At 37.6% G+C, this 26,368-nt stretch overlaps 1 pseudogene; it reads left to right on the top strand.

Annotated features, from left to right (window-relative positions):
* The first annotated feature begins 773 nt into the window (after nucleotides 1-773).
* On the top strand, nucleotides 774-26,072 carry LOC145795847 (putative xyloglucan galactosyltransferase GT14; annotated as a pseudogene).
* The last annotated feature ends 296 nt before the right edge of the window (nucleotides 26,073-26,368 follow it).

The following is a 26,368-nucleotide window of genomic DNA, read 5'->3' as shown; positions in this document are numbered from 1 at the left end:
GTTGGAATTTTTAAAATTAAAAAAATCTATGATAGCGTTTGAAAAACGTCGCTAAAATCATAGTGACGTCACAGTACCGTTAGGATAGGACATTCAGCAAAACGCCGCCTATTCTAATACAGCGACGTTTTCCAAACACCATGAAGCTATAGCGACGGCCATGTTGTTGGCATTTGGTACTAAACGTCACAAAAAGAATTAGCGATGTTTTTAGTACCTAGCTTAATTTCCAGCAGTGTTGGGTTGGGCTTCTATGATGGGATCTCAACTTGATAAAACTTAAGGGATCCATAGAGCCCACCATAGACCCAGTTTCGATGATTTGAACCATTCACTTTCTAGGACTCGTTCAGTAGTTCACACAACAAATCAAGATGATTGGATATCGGTAACTTTATGTTTGAATCAAATTTATATTACAAAAAATAAATCATAATTATTGAAATTATATTTGTTGTCCATTTTTTAAAATAAATATTATTCAAATACATAGTTGTCGATGTCTAATCATCTTGATTTTTGATATAAAATATTTTATCAAATGAAATCTAAATGCTCTCTCATATCGAGATCCCAACTTGAGAGTAGCGAAACCCTTACTAATTATCCTAACACTACTATTTAAAACTTTGCCATCTCTCTCTCTTGGTCACATTTTGATTCAGACATTGTCTAAGAGTTTGTCTCCTCATTCCCTATAGCTTTTGTAGTGACAATTCATCAACTAAACAAATAACAGAGATTGTTTTGCTTGGAAAATCAATATAAGTCACATGAAGAATTCGATCAACCTCAACTACAACAAAAAATCCGGGTTTGGTTTCGTTTTCGGCTTCATTTTATGGTTTCTATTGCTTTGTTTTCTCTCTTCAGCTTCATTTTCAGGCAACAACAACAACAATAGGTTCACCTTCATTGCCAATTATATAAATTCATTCATTTTTCAAGACTCCACTTCTTATTCTGTCACTGAGAATAAGGAAAACAGAGTTACTGATAGCAAGGATGGGGTTAAACAGGTTGAGAACACCACTCAACTTGTCTCCAAACATGTTTTGGATTCATGCTCTGGTTAATATATCTATGTTTATTATCTTCCTAGGAGATTCAACACAGACATTCTAAAGAATTGTTCATCACTAATCAAATGGTTTGATATTTGCAAGTATATATCAAACCTGGGTCTCGGTCCTCATGCCGCGGATTTTCATGGGATTTTCCAAAACAATATCAGTTGGTTTGAAACAAACCAATTTTTATTGGAAGTGATTTTCCACAACAGAATGAACAACTACAAGTGCTTAACCAACAATTCATCTTTGGCTTCAATCATTTATGTACCATTCTACGCTGGCCTTGACATCGGTCGATACCTTTGGGGTTTCAACACCTCAATAAGAGATGCAGCATCCATTGAATTAGACAAATGGGTTTCTGAGAAACCTGAGTGGAGTGAATATTGAGAAGACTTTGAGTTGGATACCTGAAGAAGGGACAACAATGAGGGAAGAGGTTGTGAGGCTGATTCCTAGAATCATATATGCAAATCCAATGTCAAGATTGGAGACCCTTGAAGATGCATTTGACATAGCAATTGGGGGAGTTCTTGATAGAGTAGAGAAAATTAGGCAAGAGATAGAGAGAGGGAAGAGTACTGAGTTTTGAATTTGCTGTTGAGAATAGTTTTTTTTTTTGGATAATATTTTTTGGTTTGGAGAGAGATTGTATTTGGTTATTGTTTTGAAATGGCTTCTTTGGGTTTGAGATGGGATAAGCAACTTGATTGTATTTGTTTCTTCATTATTCTTGTACTAACTGAGGAAAACCAAAATATATTCAGCTTCTCTTATATTTATATGAAAAAAAAGTAACAATACAATTTTCGTAAGAACGATACACATATGTCAAAAAAAGAAAGGGGACCCCGAGATTTTTTTATTTTTTTATTTATTTTTTTTTTTTGGGTGCAGCAGAAGAGAAAGAAACAACAAAACACAGCTAAGGTGGAGGGAGATTCAGAGGCTAGATCCTCCGATACTCCGTTCCCACCATATCAGCTACAATCTGACTTCTGACTTCAAAAGGTGGTTCCTCTAGTCCCACTAGTGGCTCAACTTGATCAGCTCCCATGTTGGCGAGTTTATCAGCGCATTGGTTAGCTTCGTGCAAAATATGGCAGACGGAGCAGTTTCACCAATGGAGTAGATGGTGCAAGTTTTCCACAATTTATGTGTATGGGCAATTCTGAGGTGGCCCATTCATGAGTAACTCTTGAGCCATGGTAGAGTCTGTTTCGATGACGATTTCAGTGAGTCCTTTCTCCAGCACTATGGTAAGGCCTCTGTTGATGCCCCACATATGACTATAGCACGTCTCTAACTTCCCAAAGAATCTGCACGGCTCGGTTTGGGGCGATGATTTTTAGAAATATTATTATCATTCACAATATAATCCTAAAATATTATTTACAACCTAAGAATTGTTTACATAAATGTTTAGAATTAGTTCCACCACTATCCAATAACGTACTTGTAAAAGTACCGAAATGTGACTCATGTATATGTTTAGTAAGATATTTGAGTGTTTATGGTGGTTAACAAATTATATATATATAATCGGTATGGTATATAATTATAAAATCACAGATTGAATCATGAAGTACAGTTTAAATATTTTAAAATTCAAGGCCAAATCGTCGAGTGAGAAAACCATACTAAATCGAGCAGTTTAGTTTTGATCGGATCGATTTGCGATTTTTCTTTTTTTGCTCAGCCATAATCTCACTTTTTTTTTAATTAAATAATCTAAAAGTAAATAAATAAATTTAAAATTACAACAAAACACAATTAGTTAACTTCTTTTAAGAAAATAAGTTAAAATAGGATAATGATATATAGCTGAAAATGAAAATTACATGAGTATCAGTTGATTCACAGTAAGTATGAAAACATAGTTGACTAATGGTTATATTAAAGTTTTTTCTTGCAGCTATTAATTATTTTATTTTAAAAAAAATAAATATTAATGATTGATTACCCATACATATTCTCAACACTACCAATACTATTACTAATTAATCTCCTAATACTGCTATTTAAAACTCTGTCAATCTCTCTCTGTTGGTCACATTTTGATTGAGCCATTGTCTAACAGAGATTGTTTTAATTAAAAAATCAATACAAGTCACATGAAGAATTCTATCAATCTCACCACCTGCAACAACAATTCCTGGTTTGGTTTCGTTTTCTTCTTCATTTCACGGTTTCTATTGCTTTGTTTTTTCTCTTCAGCTTCATTTTCAGGTAGCAACAACAACAATTTCTTTGCCAACTATGCAAAAATTCATTCATTTTTCAAGACTCCAACAGCTGGAAATTTGACTTTTAGAGGCGTTTAAAAAACACTGCTAATACTTTTTGCGACGTTTAGTACTAAGCGCCGAAGATGCGGCCATCGCTGTATCTTCATGGCGCTTTAAAAGCGTCGTTATATTAGTATAGGTGGCGTTTTCTACAAACGCCGCTAAATGCTACATAATCATAAAATGACATCACGCCAGTATTTTGCGACGTTTTAAAAACGCCGTGATAACTTTTTTCTATTTTAAAAATATAATCTCTGGCACTATACTATAATGGCGTTTTGAAAAAGGTAGTTATAGCTTCATGTTTATTCTTTTTTGAAATTGTACTAATTCTTTGAGTTATAACTAAAAAAAGTACCTGTAATAAAGTTGAAAAATAGCAATAATATGCTTTTTTTTTCTTTTTATTTTTATGTTTTTCAAAATACACCATAAGGATACTAATTGATTGAATACAAGAGCTTTATGCTAATGCTCAAATTCATTAAATTAGAGGTAGAAACAACAAAGAGAACACAATCCACAAAAGATGGGTAAAAAATAAACATATCTGCATCACCAGTAGTTTACTATTTCTGATTCAACATACAAGATACATGATACATGATACTCTTTCCAAATTCAAGACAATGTAATCAACATACATAATACTCAATCAGATTCCAGACTTTCACAGACTAATAAGGTACCGAATTGGTGAAGTTTTAGATTATTCTTCATTGTATCACAGCACCTCATGGTTCAACCTTCAATTAATATACACTTTGTGTAACGCCCCCAAAATAATAACAATAAACCCATCAGGTAAGACATGCATTTACATTTAAACTAACTGCATTCCTTTCATTCATTAGAATTCCAAGACATAAGTATTACATGTTAACCTCATAACAAAATGCCCTACGGGCTTACAGCTTTCCAAGTTAACACTTGGTTACAACAAAGAGTTCTAACTCGTTTACACATTAAGCCCTTGGCTTGAAATTACATGTAATACATCAACAGTAAAACGACAAAACTATGTCCGCCACTAGCCTCCCAGCTATGTCCTTGGAGGTGGCATGCTTCCTGCACCTGAAAATGATATTCCCATATAGGGTGAGCCACAGCCCAGTAGAAATACACTAAACCAACCATGGACAATGACTAAAACATTAGCAATTGATAGTTGGTCAACACTGATTCAATCACATAAATTACATATTTATGTCAACGACTTACAAGTCCCAATTACTTTTCATTTTCCCTTTTTCAACAGATAAGCATGCTAGCTCTATCATCATTTCCACAGATATGTATAAAAACTATATCTCACATTCAGATAAGTATAAAAGCTATATCCACATTCTCAACAGATATGTATATCAACAATATCCACAGATAAGCATACAAGCTGTATCCACACTCTACAACAGATATGTATATCAACAATATCCACAGATAAGCATACAAGCTGTATCCACACTTCACTTCACAAAGATAAGCATATGAGCTCTATCTTCACTTCTCTAGACAAGCATATGAGCTCTGTCTACGGAGTACATCCCCTATCTCCTCCAAATACCTATCCGGTTTAGAGGTCCATCCCCTATCTTCCCCTAAACCGCGGAGTACATCCCCTATCTCCTCCTCTACACATAACGTATATAAACACATTGGTTCTATATACAATCACACAATACAAACAATTAATGTATTCTAGCAACTGTCAAGTTCCATAACACATTCCATTGATTAGTTTCAGTTTGCCTAATCAACATACATTGTCTACAACAATCACGACTATCCTCCACCGATAGCCCAAAGCAGTTATTTCTAAAACAGAAAATAAATGCACAAATGGATATTCAATCAACATTTCATTTCCTCATTTCTCATCAATTAATTATCCCAATTAATTAAACAATGTAATTAGGCCATTATCCATAATTACTATTTCAACCCTTAGGTCCCATTTTCATCAATGATTTAACATTCATTCAATTTCTCTATGCCAAACATGCATTCAGGTTTATTATGAATAAAACCCCAACTTTTGTAAAATTACACAAAAGCCCCAAACTTTCACAAAATTACCAAACCAAACCCAACATCTCAAAATACCAAAATTTAAAGACAAAACCCATAGAGAGGAGTAGGTTATCCCTACCTTGAAGTTTAAGCCAAAATGGAGATGAAGACTCCAAGATCAACTTGCTCCAAATCCAAACTTTTTCAGATTAAATCGAAGCTCTCAACGCCCTCTATCTTTTTAACAAAGGCCCTAGGCTAGATTAACACCCTAGGGAGATCAAACCTTAGAGAGAGTGCAAGTTTAGAGAGAGAGGGTGTCGGATTTAGGGTTTAATCAAAGAAAGGGACTGAAAAAGTGATGTTTTAGACGCTGCTGTCCGCTGATATAAAACACGCTCGCTCGAGCGAAGGATTGGTCGCTCGAGCGACCAGACACAGAAAACTCTCGCTCGAGCCAAGAAGTTCTCGATCGAGCGAAGAAAAACCCAGACCGCTCGAGCCACGAAAAGCTCGCTCGAGCCAGGAAATGCAACTCTCAGGTCCAGAACCAGACGCAACACCACTCTCGCTCGAGCGACAAACTCCTCGCTCGAGCGAAGGACCAAAATTCTGGGCAGCAACACTAGGCTCCCAAACGCAACCAACCTGTAGCAAACCTGCCCAACACATCCCATAACTCAATATACAAAGTAAAGAGGATGCAAACTAGAAAATAAACAACTACCAACATCCACGGACACATGTCCGGATCACTGTACAACAAGGGTAAACCTGGGATCACTATAACCTCCCCCCCTTAAAGAATTTCGTCCCCGAAATTAAGCACAAGTTTTCAAAAACAAGTTTTTCTTCATTTTAAACAATGTTACACTTGAACATTCAACAATTCGACCCATTACCGGTCATCCCATCCCTTTAACAAGAGACATATCACAATATGTAAACAACATATGTAATTTCAACATGCATCAACATTATGCACTAACTTTCCAATTTCAACAATATATTCAACAGATATAATGTTATATCCAACTAACATATGAGGCAAGTTCCCAAAACATATTTCCAATAACCAAAACATTTTCAATGTTTTACAACTTAAGACATATATAAAAGCTCTTAAGTTCAACAAACGGAAAATTTAAATATAAGATTACATATCAACAAACAAGTCCGGATATTTCTCACGGACTTCCAACTCACGTTCCCAAGTGGCTTCCTCCACTCCGTGATGTTTCCACAAGACTTTCACCAAAGGAATGGTCTTGCCACGCAGGACCTGATCCCGCCTATCCAAGACCCGAACTGGTCTCTCCTCATACGAGGCATCCTCATCTACCTCTAAATTAGTCCAATCCAACACATGTGATGGATCTGGTTCATACTTCCGAAGCATACTCACATGAAACACATCATGCACTCCGGACAACTGCGGCGGTAAGGCTAACCGATAAGCAACCTCACCTATCCTCTCAAGGATCTCAAAAGGACCAATAAACCGAGGGGACAACTTCCCACTCTTCCCAAACCTCATCAGGCCTCGCCTAGGTGATATCTTCAGAAAGACATGATCACCTACCTCAAACGCCAAAGGCCTCCTCCTACGGTCGGCATAACTCTTTTGTCGACTCTGGGCTGTAACAAGCCTCCTACGGATAAGCTCAACTTTCTCCGTCGTCTCCCTAACCAACTCCGGACCCAACAAAGGTGCATCACCCACCTCGGCCCAACACACTGGAGACCTACACGGTCGGCCATACAAGGCCTCAAACGGTGCCATACCGACGCTAGACTGAAAACTGTTGTTGTAGGCAAACTCTACCAATGGCAAGTGCCTCTCCCACGTCCCACTGAAATCCAGGACACAACCCCGAAGCATATCCTCGAGGATCTGAATAGTACGCTCGGACTGCCCGTCAGTCTGAGGATGATAAGCCGTACTAAAGGTCAACTTAGTGCCCAAGGCACTCTGCAAACTCTGCCACAACCTAGCAGTAAAACGAGGATCTCTATCTGAGACAATCGTCACTGGGACCCCGTGCAATCTCACTACGTCCCGAATATACAAATCGGCAAGATGATCTACCGAATCTCTCACGCGCATAGGAATAAAGTGCGCCGACTTAGTCAACCGGTCTACAACCACCCAAATAGCATCACTACCCCGCTGAGTCCTCGGAAGACCTACAACGAAGTCCATAGTGACATGCTCCCACTTCCACTCGGCAATAGGCAAGGGTTGCAACAAACCCGCTGGCCTCTGATGCTCGGCCTTCACTTGCTGGCAAGTAAGGCACTTCGATACGAAAACAGCCACATCTCTCTTCATACCCCGCCACCAAAACTGGCGACCCAAATCCAGATACATCTTAGTACCTCCCGGATGCACCGCAAGGCGCGAATGGTGAAACTCTCGGAGTACTTCCTCACGGCAAGCCTCCGGTACAAACAAACGGTCTCGGTATCTCACACTCAGGTCGGGATACACCGTCAAACCCTTCTCAGTCTTCCCACTGGAGATCTTCTCTCGGAGGGATTCTACCTCAAGGTCACCTCTCTGTGCCTCTAACACTCTAGTCACAAGTGTAGGCTGCGCAACAACAGAAAACAAGGCCGCAGCCTCAACAGATTCGCCCAGTAGCAAATCAAACTCGCCAAGTGCTCCCAACATCTCCCATTCCCGGATGGCTATACAAGCTACATCACTAATGGTTTTCCTACTAAGGGCATCGGCCACAACATTGGCCTTTCCCGGATGATAATGCAACTCAAAATCATAATCCTCGATGAACTCCATCCATCTCCTCTGCCTCAAATTCAAGTCTCTCTGTGTAAACAGATACTTCAAACTCTTATGATCCGAGAATACCTCGAACCTCTCACCATAAAGGTAGTGCCTCCAGATTTTCAAGGCAAAGATCACAGCTGCTAACTCTAGGTCATGTGTGGGGTAATTCTTCTCGTGTATTTTCAACTGACGTGAGCCATAAGCTACCACTTTCCCCTCTTGCATCAACACACAACCCAAACCCTCTCGTGAGGCATCACAATAAACCGCATAACCCAACCCTCTCTCCGGAATAATCAACACCGGAGCGGTGGTCAATCTAACTTTCAACTCTTGGAACGACTTTTCACAAGTCTCACTCCACACAAACTTGACTCCCTTCCGAGTCAGCCTAGTCAACGGTGACGCTAACCTGGAGAAATCCTTCACAAACCGACGGTAATACCCAGCTAATCCCAGAAAACTGCGGATCTCAAATACACTCTTAGGCTGTGCCCAATCTTGCACTGCCTCAACCTTGGATGTATCAACAGACACCCCTTCCCCGGATACCACATGGCCTAAGAACTTGACTTCCCCCAGCCAGAACTCACACTTCCCAAACTTGGCATACAGCCTATGGGCTCTAAGTAACTCAAGCACCACTCTCAAGTGTTCCTCGTGCTCCTCCTTAGATGACGAATAGATAAGGATATCGTCCACAAAAACAACCACAAAGCGGTCTAAGAACTCCCGGAAAATCCGGTTCATCAAGTCCATAAAGACTGCCGGTGCATTGGTAAGCCCAAATGGCATCACCAAAAACTCATAATGGCCATACCGCGTACGAAATGCCGTCTTAGGAACATCTTCCTCCCTGACCCTCAACTGATGGTAACCCGATCTCAAGTCTATCTTAGAGAAACAACGGGAACCCTTCAACTGGTCAAACAAATCATCTATACGGGGCATAGGGTACTTATTCTTAACCGTAGCCCGATTCAACTTCCGGTAGTCTATACACAATCTCAAGGCACCATCTTTCTTTTTAACAAAGAGTGCCGGTGCTCCCCACGGTGAAACACTAGGGCGAACAAAGCCCTTATCAAGCAATTCCTGGAGCTGAACTTTCAACTCAACCAACTCTGCTGGAGCAAAACGGTAAGGTGCCATAGAAATCGGTGCCGTACCAGGCACTAAATCAATAGAGAACTCTATCTCTCGGTGAGGTGGCAAACTAACAAGATCTTCGGGAAAGACATCCGAATACTCACAAACCACCCTCGGCAATACATGCTGGGTCTCACCACTCTCACCACTCTCAAAGCTAGCAAGTAGACTACTAAGCTCACTTCGCCCTCGCGAATCATACCCCGGTGGCAAAACACTACCAACCCGGTCTCCCAAGAAATGGAACCACTCCCCGCTCAAGGTACATAACGTGACCCTCTGGCGGTAGCAATCAATAACAGCCCGGTATGACGATAACCAGTCCATACCCAAAATAACATCAAAACCCTTCATGGGCATGACAACAAACGGAAAAGGAAGCCTATAATCGGCGACCTCTATATCACATCCTCTAACACCCTGTTTCAGGATCAACTCACCACCCAAAGGCGATACCACACAAATAGGAGATGCTAACTGTGCTAACTCCAATTCCAAAACAGATGCAAATGCAGCAGATACAAAAGAATGAGATGCACCCGTGTCTATCAACACATTAGCAACCGAGTTGCAAAATAAAAAAGTACCTCTCACTACTGATGGAGCTGGTACTAAATCCTGCGCGGTAACAGCATACACGCGCCCCGTAGGCCCCTGGTCTACCTGCTCACCTCTCGGAGCAAAAGACTGCTGCACAGACTGGGATGACGAAGCTCCCGGATTGGCCCTCGAGGCCTGCACAGACTGAGCTGGCTGAAAACCCTGCGTCTGCCTAGAACCAGACGCTCCCGAAGTGGCACTCAACTGTGGGCAAAACCTCTTCATGTGCCCAGGTTGTCCACACTGATAACAAATCAAGAGCTGCCCCCTGCCCAAACTCTGACTCTGCGGTCTAGCTGAAGAAGAAGCAGCTTTCTGACCCCCACCCTTCTGCGGGCAAACAGAAACCTTGTGACCCAGCTGGCCACACTTGTAACAAGTGAATTCCCCCTGACTGCCTCTCCCCGAGCCTACACTCGGCACTGGAAAGGTCGATCTAGAGACTGCACCCTGAGACTGCTGAGGGTTATAACCCCTCTGCCTCCTGCCATCACTCTGACTATCCTGGCTCCTCTTGGAGCCTCTCTGACCCTCATCCTCCTCCTGCATCATAAGCTCCATATGAGCTGCAGCGTCCACTAGGTGTCTATACTCTCGAATATAAGACCCACCAACTCTCAACTTGAGGCCCCGCCTCAACTTCCGCTCAAACTCATAGCAACGGCGTTCCTCAGACGCCACTAGTTCAGGTGCAAACCTAGACAGACTGGTAAAAGTAGCCTCAAACTCGGCCACTGACAAGCCCTGCTGATTAAGCCGACTAAACTGATCTCTCAGCTTCTCCCTTGCTACTGCTGATAAAAACCTCTCCTGAAAAGCATTCACAAACGCCTCCCAAGTACCACCAACACGAGCTTTCTCGTACTTCCACCATTGACCCGCATCTCCCTTCAGCTGGAAGGATGCCAAGGTCACTTTCAGTGCTCCGTCCTCGATGCCAAGCATCTCAAACGTCTTCGTTGTCTGTTCGAGCCATTCATCTGCCTTAAGCGGCTCTTTAGGATCCCCGATAAACTCGTCCGGATTACACTGGAAGAACTCCCTTTTCAAGAAGGAAGGCCCTGTCTCAGCTGCCTGATTCCCAGCTCTAAGAATACCCAAAGCTCCTGCTATCTCTCTGGCCAAGGCACCCATAGCCTGCTGACCCACTGGCTCGGCCACATTGGCCTGTCCAACTCCCTCCTGCACTGCCGGAATCTCACCCTGTAACGGTACTTCCTGCCTCGCAGGTCTACCACGCCTAGCACCTCTTCCTCGTCCTGACATCCTAATAAAGGCAACACAGAACGTTAGCACATTCATAGGTGTGCCGAAACTAATCACTCACGTCCTAATGCATGGACAACTGTAATTCACTCCACATAAGCACATAAACACATAAACACTTACGAATTTCATTTCCGGATAATGATAGTCCCAAGACGTTACTAGAGTTCCGGTTAGAAACAGCATTGATCAAGTGCTTTTCCAACAAGACTTCCAGAAACTCAAGGATCCAATCAACATCCTAGAAATTAAATCCCATACCCACATAGTCACATAAGCATGTTAGCATTTAAGCACATAGCATATGATACTACATCTAAGTCTCTATCAAGCGAGACAAACCCATTGTGATCCTAATCACTTCCCACGTACCCAAAGTATTCGAACCCGGTACGCTCTGATACCAAGTTGTAACGCCCCCAAAATAATAACAATAAACCCATCAGGTAAGACATGCATTTACATTTAAACTAACTGCATTCCTTTCATTCATTAGAATTCCAAGACATAAGTATTACATGTTAACCTCATAACAAAATGCCCTACGGGCTTACAGCTTTCCAAGTTAACACTTGGTTACAACAAAGAGTTCTAACTCGTTTACACATTAAGCCCTTGGCTTGAAATTACATGTAATACATCAACAGTAAAACGACAAAACTATGTCCGCCACTAGCCTCCCAGCTATGTCCTTGGAGGTGGCATGCTTCCTGCACCTGAAAATGATATTCCCATATAGGGTGAGCCACAGCCCAGTAGAAATACACTAAACCAACCATGGACAATGACTAAAACATTAGCAATTGATAGTTGGTCAACACTGATTCAATCACATAAATTACATATTTATGTCAACGACTTACAAGTCCCAATTACTTTTCATTTTCCCTTTTTCAACAGATAAGCATGCTAGCTCTATCATCATTTCCACAGATATGTATAAAAACTATATCTCACATTCAGATAAGTATAAAAGCTATATCCACATTCTCAACAGATATGTATATCAACAATATCCACAGATAAGCATACAAGCTGTATCCACACTCTACAACAGATATGTATATCAACAATATCCACAGATAAGCATACAAGCTGTATCCACACTTCACTTCACAAAGATAAGCATATGAGCTCTATCTTCACTTCTCTAGACAAGCATATGAGCTCTGTCTACGGAGTACATCCCCTATCTCCTCCAAATACCTATCCGGTTTAGAGGTCCATCCCCTATCTTCCCCTAAACCGCGGAGTACATCCCCTATCTCCTCCTCTACACATAACGTATATAAACACATTGGTTCTATATACAATCACACAATACAAACAATTAATGTATTCTAGCAACTGTCAAGTTCCATAACACATTCCATTGATTAGTTTCAGTTTGCCTAATCAACATACATTGTCTACAACAATCACGACTATCCTCCACCGATAGCCCAAAGCAGTTATTTCTAAAACAGAAAATAAATGCACAAATGGATATTCAATCAACATTTCATTTCCTCATTTCTCATCAATTAATTATCCCAATTAATTAAACAATGTAATTAGGCCATTATCCATAATTACTATTTCAACCCTTAGGTCCCATTTTCATCAATGATTTAACATTCATTCAATTTCTCTATGCCAAACATGCATTCAGGTTTATTATGAATAAAACCCCAACTTTTGTAAAATTACACAAAAGCCCCAAACTTTCACAAAATTACCAAACCAAACCCAACATCTCAAAATACCAAAATTTAAAGACAAAACCCATAGAGAGGAGTAGGTTATCCCTACCTTGAAGTTTAAGCCAAAATGGAGATGAAGACTCCAAGATCAACTTGCTCCAAATCCAAACTTTTTCAGATTAAATCGAAGCTCTCAACGCCCTCTATCTTTTTAACAAAGGCCCTAGGCTAGATTAACACCCTAGGGAGATCAAACCTTAGAGAGAGTGCAAGTTTAGAGAGAGAGGGTGTCGGATTTAGGGTTTAATCAAAGAAAGGGACTGAAAAAGTGATGTTTTAGACGCTGCTGTCCGCTGATATAAAACACGCTCGCTCGAGCGAAGGATTGGTCGCTCGAGCGACCAGACACAGAAAACTCTCGCTCGAGCCAAGAAGTTCTCGATCGAGCGAAGAAAAACCCAGACCGCTCGAGCCACGAAAAGCTCGCTCGAGCCAGGAAATGCAACTCTCAGGTCCAGAACCAGACGCAACACCACTCTCGCTCGAGCGACAAACTCCTCGCTCGAGCGAAGGACCAAAATTCTGGGCAGCAACACTAGGCTCCCAAACGCAACCAACCTGTAGCAAACCTGCCCAACACATCCCATAACTCAATATACAAAGTAAAGAGGATGCAAACTAGAAAATAAACAACTACCAACATCCACGGACACATGTCCGGATCACTGTACAACAAGGGTAAACCTGGGATCACTATACTTTGGATAACAACAAACAAACAAACATTAATATACAATTTGGTTAACAACAAACAAACAAACAAACAAATAACTACAATACATTACATCTGCAATCCACATAGCATTTATCCTCAGGATGTGAAGTGAAGAATAGGCATACTGCCTCCCCATTACATAATTTATACATGTATAAATAAGCAAATACTTTTGGCGCTAGATGATTTATTTAGTGACCGAAGTTCAAAAATCCATAATTTTGTGCTTGCATTGCCATAGGGAAGAATCATACCTATTTGTGTCCTCCTCAACAGTTAAATCCCCTGCAAAGTCTACCAAATCAAATACAGATTTCTGGGAATCATTTGTTCCACCAAATGACTGACCCTACACACATAATTAGGCATGTATGTGCATAAATAAAAATCAAGAGAATAAAGAGTGAGCATAAACAGCAGGCTGAGAAAAAAGGTGATATTTTGACATTTGTATTGTGTTACCAGTACTCATGTATGAAGTCATATGATGCACTAGAAAGGTGAAACACTTTACCAGTTTAGCTGTTGCAACCTCTACCATCTTATTCAACAAATCCAATGTTCAATAGGTATACCTATATATAGAGAGAGACAGACAGGGGGACAGAGACGAAAACATGTCAGAATATGAGAGAAGTACATTGTGTGCATTCTCTGTATGCACTCAACAAACAAGAAGCAATAATCATAAATCCAAGTGCACTAGAAATTTCATGTTATTGATTCAGATGATGAGCACTTGCTTTTCAATGCAAGTGTCGCGGTGCCTGTCCAATTTGTTACTATCTCGTCTTTTTGTCAATTGTGTGCACAAATGAGATCTCTTAAGGTTTGCAGTCACATAACAGTACTTTGTTGAATCCTAAGAAATGTGATGAACATGGAAGAAAGATAAATCCAAAAAGCATTAGCTCTGCCAAAAGGTAAAGATAACCAAAATCTGAGTGATGAATTAAAAAAAAAATAGAGAATAAACAAAAACCTATCTCTAAAAGCCCAATACACCCAAAAAAATGGAAACAAAAATCAGAATGATGAATAAAAAACAAAAAATAAAAACAGAAACTCCAATATCTCACCTTCCTTGATCTTGTCCAGCGCAGCGAGAAGAGCTTTCTTCTTAGTCCTACCCATCCACTATTCTTCTTAGTCCTACCCATCCACTATTACAAAGAGGAGATGAGAGCAATAAATTAAAAAAACATTTGCAAAACACATAAATGTCAATGTATATAGATGTATGTAAATATGAGATTTTTTTTAGAACCTTTCCAAACTGTTTGAGCGAGGCATGAAAGAAGAACCCAAGACCAACCTCCCCAAAATGAGTCACTTGTTTGCAAAAACTATCCTCATGAAAAGACTTAGCTTTCACAGCTTGGGAACACAATTCTCTAGTAGACACAGATTCTGAAGTTTCCTCAATTTCACCCATAGTATCAATCAATACCCAAAAAAACCCAATTCAGTTTCTATGCAAAGAAACATAAAATTTCTAAAATTGCCAGACCCAAATTCAGAGACATCCCAATTCTACCCATAAAAGACGTGCATCACGTAAGCCTAGCTGAGAGAGAAGTGTAACATTAATCTATGTAAAATAAGGTATACCTTTTATGAAGGAAAAGCTTATCTCAAGTTGCCTAAATTTTACATGAAGAAACAAATTTTGTAGAAAATATCAGCTTTAAAGCAAGTTGCGAAACATATCACTACCACACAAAATCTATTAAGTTTGTGAAATTCCTTCTAATGTAACACAAAGAACCTTCAGCATCCAAATTATTGTGCTAATGTTCAACATTAGAATGGAATGAGAAAATAAAACAAATAGCAAAAACACAGAATCAATCAGGACAATCACAATAGAGTCTTAATTAATGGACAAGAAATCTAAACCCGAGGATAAAAGAACAGCAGACCTGCAAGAGAATTGATTTTAAGTCAAACTAACAAGTAAAATTGGTGCATTGTTATGTTGAGCTAAGTGGAGAGAACTATGATAGTGATGATAACAAATGACATTTAGTTATCTTGATGAGGTATGCTTTTATATCCTAATAATAAATAGATGAATCAGATTATGTAGCAGAAGTTGGGTAGGTAAAATGATAACTTTGATAGGTTAAACAAAAACCATCTCTAAACCATCTCTAAAACCATATCCCCCAAAATCATAACTTTAAAAGCAAAAGAAGAAACCAAAAACCAAAAACACTGAAAACAATTCCAGTGAGTCAATAGTCGAATTCTATATTACTAATTACAGCAAAGACAGACAGTAAGAAGATGCCCATGAAGAGCTCTACAGTAGAGTCCTTGAAATAAAATAAAATAAAATAAATACACTTGAAGTTTTCCTCAAAAAACTTTAAATGCCATTATTTCAATAACAATATATTATATCATTTTCTGTAGAACTCAGAGATTCCCTCTAGAAAAACTAAAAACAGAGTGATTAACAAAACTCGACAGTTAATTTGAATGTTATTTTGGGGTGGTTTTAATTTGCAACCACTATACCTATACCTTCGCTATGTGCCAACAAACCTTAGCAATTGAGGCAGCGACGACAGCAGTAGATTGAGTACTGTGAGATAGTTCACGAAGAAAGCGACCAAATCGGCGAACAACAATAGAGATGGCTCGAACAACAATCAAAGATAATACGGAAGACAAAAAATCAAACAAGAAATTAAAATAAGCACACTACAATGAGGATGATATATGAATATAGTTTACGGTTTGGTTGTAAATGATAGAGCAATTACACGTTAAAGACAAAAAATGCATGAAAATAATTGGTAAGAAATAAAACTAAAACAAGGAAGGATGTAACTCTTAACATAATGCTGGAAACAAACTTACATAGAATTCTTGCTGAAGGTAGCATGTAAAAAAGCCCAAATTGGATGTGATACCGCATCTTTGAGATGAGCGAGATTGATTGATAAAGATAGGTTTTAGTATCTTTCTTTGATAAAAGCATACCCCTTCTAGACAAGTGAATACCTAATAAGCAGGAAGAATAAAAGATAATAAGTCAAATTCGAACAGGAATCCCAGGAAGGTACCTGAACAACTATAGAAACAAGAGAAAGAAAAGGAAAATGGAAAAAATAAAAAACGATTGCAAACTTCTAAATCCAAGTGTTATCTTCTTTGGGAGATTTTGATGCAATATGCATATCAAGCATTTTCTCTACCTATCAGCTTTCTGTTACAAATGTCTGTCACAGAGGTGCAATCTGCAATCTTACCAGCTCCAACTTCATTTATATATTTAACATATTTATTCCATAAGGAACAGGTGACATGATAACATTATTTTGATATAACAAGAAGAGCAACATAGACCAAAATGAATCCAGACTAGGGGGCATTAACAACGACATTATTTTGATTTGTTTATATTATAATATTAAAATGTTCTTACTATACAGACTAGGGGGCATTAACAACGACAGTACAAAGGGCGGCAGCAGATCCCAGAAGACAACCTCGTAATTATAGTGAAATATAGAGAGACTGGTGAAGAGGGACTGCCCACTATAAGCTCGCGATTGTAAATATAGTCAGCATATCTTTGTTTGCTCATAAATAATCAAGAAGAGGGACTAATCACTATAACTGAACTACCCCTGAGGATGGCAAGATCTTTCAATTAGAAGGTAAATGAACAAGCAAAGTCATGAGAATCATGTGGAATGTATTTTCACTTCTCAGTTAAACTAGGCTACCAATGAATGAAATTACAATTTTTTTTTCTTTTTTAAAAAAACACCATCTCCAAAAATAAAACAAGAATAAAACCATATAGTACTTTCAACATGACTTTCAAATCAAGCCAAAATGTGTTTATCAAATTCGGAGATGTGTTGGATTCATCATTCCACTAAAATACATTGTGATGTTCAAAAGAAGCAAAAATTGAAAAGAAAATAGGAACAAACCTCGGGCCCAAGAAATCGTTCATAGCTGATATCACAAGAGTATGGTGCCCCTATCCTTGGTTTGATTCCTTTATATTGCCTGATGTATTTAGCTGGTTCTGTGTCATAATACTTATTGAACTCCTAAAATCATAGAAGAAAAAAGACTTCTCATTAGAATAATGCTGGATTAAATATTTCAGATTCATATGAATATAAAAATCTGGAAACAAAATATTTTAAACATATTCATGCTCAGCACAGAGCATGAATTTGTTGACTAAAAATTTTCCAAAGTAATGAAGATAGTAAACGACTACCTTGACCATATCGGAACTAGTGAAGATAATTTCCAAAGTGACAGTTGTTCAAAGTTAAATTGACATTTTCAGCATATAAAAATAGATTACTGATGTTGGATAAGTGTGATGAACACTCTTTTACAAGCACTAACAACAAAGAGGGCCTTTTAGGGATGAATATTGTTAGTCCTTTCGTAAATCATGGAGTTTTCTACATTCATAAATGGAAAAGGAAACCAAGAGTTTGGGGTCAAAAAACACAGCAGGTGTACTTTACTTCCTCTGTGGTGAGCATATCAGTACCCTACAAAGGCAAAAGCACACAATGCATTGGCCGTGGACCTGGATACCTGATGTAATATTAAAGTTTCTCAGTGTTCACTTACACTGCAGAATTGGATCTTCATTAATTATCTCTCATTACCCCAGGTCCTCCATGTAGCACTTTGAAAATCAATGCCTCCCCAGACAGATATTAGGGCTAGAGAAGCTCCTTAATTTCAGTGCAGATCATAATGTGATTATCATATTATAGGATTCTACAGGTTCAGTGGCAAAAATAAAATAAAATTATTAGTGACCAACATCATACTAACTTAAAATCAAGATAAATACGGGCACGAGTCATATAAAAAAGGCTGTGTTGTCCTTCCCACAGCTTTGTTTAGGCTTCAAACTTATTGTACTTGTTTACCCTGTCAATAGAAACATCATCAATTAGACAATTACCCAACATCTTAATGCATATAAATCCACAGCTTAAGATTTCCAAGAATTTGTAAAATATGAAAAAGGAGAAAACAAAACCCTAGACAGTTTTTCTGTTGCATGTTTATGGCGAAGGAAAACAACATGAAATTCAAAGACAAATTATAGAACAAACTATTACTTTCTAATAAAATTTCTTTTGTTGCTAATCAAAAAAAAAACAAAAAACAAAAAACAAAAAACAAAAAATTACCAACTAAAACAAACACAATAAGCATAAGTAGCCCCAGAAGTGGTGCAAGTTCAGGGGATAGAGTGAAGAGGATGCATATTGTTCCAACCACCTACAAGAGAAATGAAAGTCAGAGATGCTAAAATGACCATCATACAGAATTTCCACCCAAAAAAAATGAAAAAACACAATATTGTTTCAAAAACTGGTAAATCTTGTCTCATACTAAGTGCAATCTCAAAAAATAATATGTTTGCAAATAAAATAAAATAAAAATTGGATAAGTTGTCACTTTTGAAGTGAAATTCATTATAGTTATAACGAATTAATATACATGCTTAACTGTGTCGAACATAAAGCTCACGTTTGCTTAGTGAAGAGTAGCTTGCCTCAGAAAGTGCCCTGAATCCACGATCCTTTGATATGTTTTCACTCACAATGTCTTTAAGAGAACCCAAATCAGATGTTATTAATGCAATGAGTACACCAACCTGTCACAACTCAGCCTAATTGAACTATTTGACTAAGTTCTTATGAGTTTTCTTATTCTTTTCAAGCCAAAACAAGAACAGCTCAATCTTGAAATTTCATTTCCTTCACTTTTTCTTAGAAACCAAAGTCAAATTTGTATATAGTTTTCTTTCAGCTATTGTAATTATGTTCTCTACTTAAGTTTGTCTTAGCAAAATTTGAAACTTAGCCCTTCATTAAATCGAGAGGAAACAATTCCAAATCAACTAAAGAGAAGAGTTTTCCACACAAGGACTAGAAAGAGTAAAGGAACAAAAACAAAAGGAGAAAACACAAAACAAAAGCAAAAAAAAAAAAAAAAAAAACTGGAAATCAATTAAATCGAGAGAAAACAATTCCAAATTGTTAGTTTTAACCATGAAATTTTATAGATCTTGTGTGAATGTAGCAAATCTATATCAAAAAACCCTAACCTTGAGCCCTAGATCGATTTAGATCATAGGGATTCAAACAATCTGGAAGATATACACTCAAATCAAGAGTAGAACAAGATTTTTCAGATCGAACAACCGAAGAATTGATGGAGATCGAAGATCCAATGCCTCGAGTTCTCTCTCTTCCTAAAGTCACGCCTCTGTTCAATTAGAATAGAAGAACATCATAGCCTTGAGTTCAGCCACTGTTTAAAAGAAATAACCAGCGCACAAAACTAGATGATTTTTTAGTTTAATTTTTTTGGAATTTGAAAAATCTGGACAGATTTCACGACGTTTTCAAAAAACGTCATAAAAAAAATGTCATTGTACAGTTATGGAATGTCGCTTTCTTATTCCAAACGTATTCTACACGATGAAAGGACCCCATCTCTAGTAACATAAAATCCTTTTCTAGGGCATGTTTGTGCTAACAGTTACATATATACATATATAGTTATAGATCAATGAAAGTACCACCATAATAAATACTTTGGAGTTGACGTTGTATACTATATATTAAGCAAAAGGGAGTTTTTAACCCTAAGGCCTATGGGAGCTTCAATATCCCAATCTGAATTTTTTTAATTTTTTATTTAAAAAAAGAACTTCATTTATTGATTTGGTCAAAATCCCTTGATCATCATTTATTAATTTTTTTCAATCCACATGTCTTTCCACATGTCTGCATTTATTGATTTGGTCAAAATCTCCTAATCAGCATTTAAAATCCCCTCATACAAATAATTATAGATACAACCTGTGTGTAATTACTGCAGTATCTTTTTCAACTTCTCTCATACACTATGGTTAGTGATAAGATTGTTAAATTATTTTTATAAAAAATCTTAAAAAACATAATTTATATATCAAAAAAAAATCTAAAACAAATATAAATATCTATAATTATCGCGTACATAGCACGGATGATAGGCTAGTAGCTTTTGATAAGAAAGTAAACACATTGGAAAGATTAGAGATTTAAAGCTCACACAGAAGCAGTTGTTATGAAAGTTTACAACAGAGTGTGCCCATCTTCATGTGCAAGTGTTCCAGTGGGAAGTTTTCAGGTCCATCAAACTTTAAAAAGATTTTAAGCAGATTGCCAAATCTATTTTCAACTCAATTCTCAAATAGTAATTTGGTTCAATGCCAAATCATTCTAGAATTAAACATCTAATCCAGATTGTTCGACTAATAGGAAGAGATCTACTGCATGCACCATGCAAGACCATCTTCTCCTACATAAATCGAACATCTCTAACAACCAATAGTTATATGGTAAAACTAAGATTAAAAAATGCATTGCTGATGCTTTGCAAGTTTGACTAAGGAACTCAAGAAGTCGAGCCATTGCTAAATTTGAGTTGAAGCACGAAATTATACCATTTTAAACATGAAATGTTAAGAATCAAGGCCACCTTTCTACCACTGCTAAAATCAATGAAGTGAAGATGTAGTTCAAGCTGCTCAACTGCAAGAATCAATAGAATAAAATTAAAATCTACAGATCCATATGCATGACAAAATATGTAATATTTTCGTAATGAATAGAGGTAACATTAAAAAAATAAAAATAAGAAGGAACAAATTTCTATGATGCCAAAGACTATGCCCTGCCCTCTTTTATATTAATAGAATGAATGAAAATTAATCGACTTAGGCATTTAAACATGGATAGTTTTTTTTCTTTTCCTTAATGTAAGAATGGATTAAGCAATTATAAATCATTACACATGCACACACACACACACACAAAAAAAAAAAAGTATCACATCTAGGTAACAAATTAACTTTTATCTGCGTAGCATTGAACTATGTTGACCTTAATTGTCAAGGATGATCTTAATTGTCGCTTAACACAATAGAATCAAACATTTAATTTTGTCAACGAGCATCACATCTAGGTAACAAAAACGCAGGGATATATATTACCAGATGGAGGACAAAAACTTGAGTAGGTTAGATTTTGAAGCTCAACACATGTTACCTGTACCTCCTCAACAACATCCAACAAATTACCTAAAATTGAACTAGTTATCTACAAAAATAGTACCAAGATGAGACGTGAATACAGAGAAATCAATATTTGCAATACCCAGCAACTGATGAATGTAACAATAATACAAGTTGACATGAGGCAAATAAGACATGACAAAAGGTCGGTGTAGAGCAAATCTCTAAAGGCATCGAATAGATTAACTATCACTGTTTTAGACAAATGTGATCCCTGTGGCACGAGCAGTGGTTTCAGTTGTTGTGATGAAGAATGATGAGCGAAAAATGCAAGGAAGAGGTTTAGAAACTCACTTGTGTTTCTTGAATAAAACTTCTAGAACCAACATAGTTCTGAGTGGTGTTCGCATTAAACGCAACTGCAAAAGCAGTGCAAACATCCATATTTGGTAAACTCTACTAAGCAAAATGAATTGAATTAAACAAAGTAAAAAATACAAACAGTAAGGTAAACTTCCTCTTAAAACAAAATGACTGCATTACCTTCAATATCATCAGTCAATGCCAACCTCCCAAGGTTAGTCTTTTCAGCCAAGTTCCGAAAATACTTCAATTACAATCTGTACAGAAACATGTGATTCCACGAAGATTAAGAGAATCACATGAAGATAGATAGAGAGAGAGAGAGAGAGAGAGAGAGAGAGAGAGAGAGTTCTTCCTAACCTTGCTTTGCTAGTTGCGCCAATCATCCGTATAGTTTCTTCAGCACTAATACCATCATATACAATTACATCAAATTTATCTTCCTACTGGTTTCTTTGAGTAACATTCCCGGAGAATCCTACAAGCCTCTGAAGTGCTAAGGCTGAAAATATAGAATCCATGCTAGGGAGAACCTCAAGCTCTTCTCTAACCACCTACCATATCACCAAAAAAAAAAAAAAAAGAAAACATGAGAACTGCCCATGAATAAAAGCATAATTGAGGAAACAATGTCTTTCAGACACAAGAAATCCAAATAATCAAAATGATTGTTACATAGCCACCCCTTCAAGCACTCATTGGGTCATATTAAGACAAGCATCTACTTGCTTCAGCTGATTGAGAGGTTCAAGTAGCATCTACAATTATTGGGAACAATTTATCAGATATAGGGAAATGTGTAGGAAGATAGAAAAACACACTTTAGTAGTTTCCAGCCTACAGCCGAAAGGTTGTTGTTGCATGTGATTGGAGAAGTTCCAACCATACAATTTAGAAGATAGTCAGCAGTAGGATCTTGGGATTGTATCACCAAGCATGTTTTAAGCCCAGCCTTTGCATAATGCTGATCAACAAAATTTGATTAGTTAAATTTTCAGAAAATTTTAGAATAAACCCAATGGAATTATATACAAAGTGAAGGAAGATTCCCAAAACATAAAAACCAAATTCATTATGACAAAGTAAACAAAATATATCATCTAAATCTACATGACAGATTGACACTACCTACATGTTTTTTTTCCCCTCCTCTCTCTCTCTCTTAAAAAGAAAACAAAATACAACAAATAATTCCAATTAAGAAACAAGCAATAATGGTGTTGACGAGTTTTCTTAATTTTTTTTTAACAAATTAAATGAAAGAAAGACAGCTATGCATAAGAGTTCATAACACTTTCACACCAATTCACATTGACATTTTCCTCTAACCAATCTATGTTCACACTCTGTATGTGAATCCTTTTGACAGAATCTTATTCTTCCTCTTCAAGACCCTAATATATATATATGTGTGTGTATATGTGTGTTTGTGTGTGTGTGTGTATGTGAACAACAGGGAGAGAGTAGCCTTGAAAAAGGTTTCCTTCACATTATTTTCCCAAGAAAACATAGAAGAATTTTCTTCTCTCTTTCTTACTCTCTTCCTTGTACTGAGCTTCTTCAAGAGTCCAACTCACCAACAACAATAGAAGCTAAAGACATCAAAATGGGAAATGGATATATGCTATTAATTCAAATGCATTTCAAAATCACCAATATGTTTACAGGTAACTCAAGATTAAGCTAGAAATCAAGATTTCAAGTTTGAATAACTCAAATTACAAAACTGATTCAACACTATTGACCACCAACTATAACTAGATTAGTGGATCATTGAACATAGCAAATTCATGATAAACCAAGTCAACTAGTAGCATCAAGAACATCAAAACATTTCACACAAACAAAACCTCAATCACTGAAACAGAGCAATACTATCGCATTACAGAATCAAAACTTGGCAACAACCAAATCAACAAAATAGAAGAGGGTTATAATATACATATATATTGTGGGGGCCGAGAAGAGGAAGTCGTAGACATTCCGGATAGTCGAATCTCGGAGAGTAGAGATTCGAAGCACTCGGCAATTGGCTCGCACGTTCAAATCCAACCCTATTCGGCCAAATAGCCGATTAGGCAAGAGGCCGAGTGAGGGTCGGTCTATTATAGGATGTGCCGAATATGAGTGGAAATGAACCTAATCCCGAGGCCCATGGAAGAAAAGATATAAATAAAAGAACATCAGCCAGAAAGAGGTATGTGAGAATTGTAGTGCTTAACTTATAATATAAGTATTCCTGAGTGTGGTTACTGACTTGTCCGTCGGAGTGCTAATTCTGGCACCCTCGCCGGAGTGTATATTCCTTTTTAGGTGACCGAAAGAGGATCACGAGCATTCCCCAGGATCAGAAGAGTATTTCCAAACCACTTCTCCACATATATATATATATATATATAATCACTGAACCAACACAAACAAAATAGAATCAACAACCAGCACAAACAAAACAGAATCATTAAATCAAATTTACAATAGTCATATATATATATAGAGAAAGAGAGAGAGAGAGAGAGAGAGAGATAAAGCGGTAGATTCAAACCTTTCTGCCGTCTCTCAATGCCTTGATCTCCGCATATCCAATGCCTTGATCTGCACAAACAAAAATCAATAACCAAATCAAAAGAGAGACCTTCGAAATCGAGAGAAAGAGAGAGAGAGAGAGAGAGACCTTCGAAATAGAGAAACAGAGAGCTTCGAAATCAAAATCGAAATCGCCGAGATGTCATTCTGAGATAAATCACGGAACTGAAGCAGATTTTGAAGAATTCGATTGGTTTTTCTGATATTGTAGACGACAGTGCTCGAAATCGAACTTCAAAATCGAAATCGTAATCGCTCTGAGAAACTATGAGATTGAAGCCATACGGATGCAGATAGGTTGGCTTTGAGAAATTTCGAAATCGCAATCGCTCTGAAGAAGAATCGAGAGAGAGCAAGAGAGTGAGAGATTTGAGTGAGTGATAGATTTGAACTAGATAGTGGTGGGTTTTGAAATAAAGGTTTAGAGAGACAAAATAGTGTTTGTTGGGAGACAGGATTTAGAGGCGCTTCAAAACGCCTTCTATTAATAAAACAGGGTCGTTTTGATTCATATCAAATGCGACGTTTAAAAAACGCCGTTAATTATTAGAAAAAGTGACATTTAATAAAACGTCGTTAATTAAATGCCATTAAATCTCTAATTTCCTATAGTGCTCACGTCTCATTCTCTCACTGAGAATGAGGAAAACGGAGTTACCGATAGCAAGGATGGAGTTAAACAGGTTAAGAACACAACTCAACTTGTCTCGAAACATGTTTTGGATTCATGTTCATATTGATATATCTATGTTTGTGATCTTCCTAGCAGATTCAACACAGACATTCTAAAGAATTGTTCATCACTAATCAGATGGTTTGATATTTGCAAGTACATTGTGCTGCAAATTTTCATGGGATTTTCCAAAACAACGTCAGTTGGTTTGAAACAAACCAGTTTTTACTGGAAGTGATTTTCCATAACAGAATGGACAACTACAAGTGCTTAACCAACAATTCATCTTTGGCTTAGTTCATTTATGTATCATTCTATCGCTGGCCTTGACATCGGTCGATACCTTTGGTCTTTCAACACTTCAATAAGAGATTCAACATCCATTGACTTGGTGGAAATCTATGGGTGGAAGGGATCATTTCTTTGTTGCGGGAAAGGTTGCACGAGATTTTAGAAGACAAACTGACAATGATTCTGATTGGGGAAACAAACTCATGTCACTACCTGAATCCAAAAACATGATGATTTTGATAATCGAATCAAATTCCTAAGTCGAAACCAATAGAGATTTGCGATTCCATATCCAACTTATTTCCATCCATCGAGCGATTACGAGGTATTTCAATGGCAGAACAAATTAAGAAAAATATAGATGCAATATTTGTTCTCTATCACGGGCGCTCCAAGACCTAGCAACGAAGATTCTATCCGGAGTCAGATTATTAACCAATGCCTTGATTAAACCAAACCAAACCTTAAGTCCCATCAAATGAGAACGGCTACATAAATCCTTCTTCTCTACGCAGCTCTATCAAAGGCCATTTTGTTAGTCAAATTAGACTCATATCTTTATTTGCTACACTAGCCAACGTCAATCTAGGTCTACTTCTTCCCCTAACACTTCTATCTACCATCACTACATCGTTTCTCTTCACTACTACCTCTGTTGGTCTCCGTTGAACATGAGCAAACTATCTCAATCTATTTTCTATCAACTTATCTGCTATCGGTGCTATGAGTCCCAGAATAATCCTCACA

Source organism: Camellia sinensis, chromosome 7 (assembly GCF_055761805.1).
Source record: "Camellia sinensis isolate YWXY chromosome 7, ASM5576180v1, whole genome shotgun sequence".
Lineage (NCBI taxonomy): Eukaryota > Viridiplantae > Streptophyta > Magnoliopsida > Ericales > Theaceae > Camellia > Camellia sinensis.
This window is presented reverse-complemented; position numbering and strand designations above follow the sequence as displayed.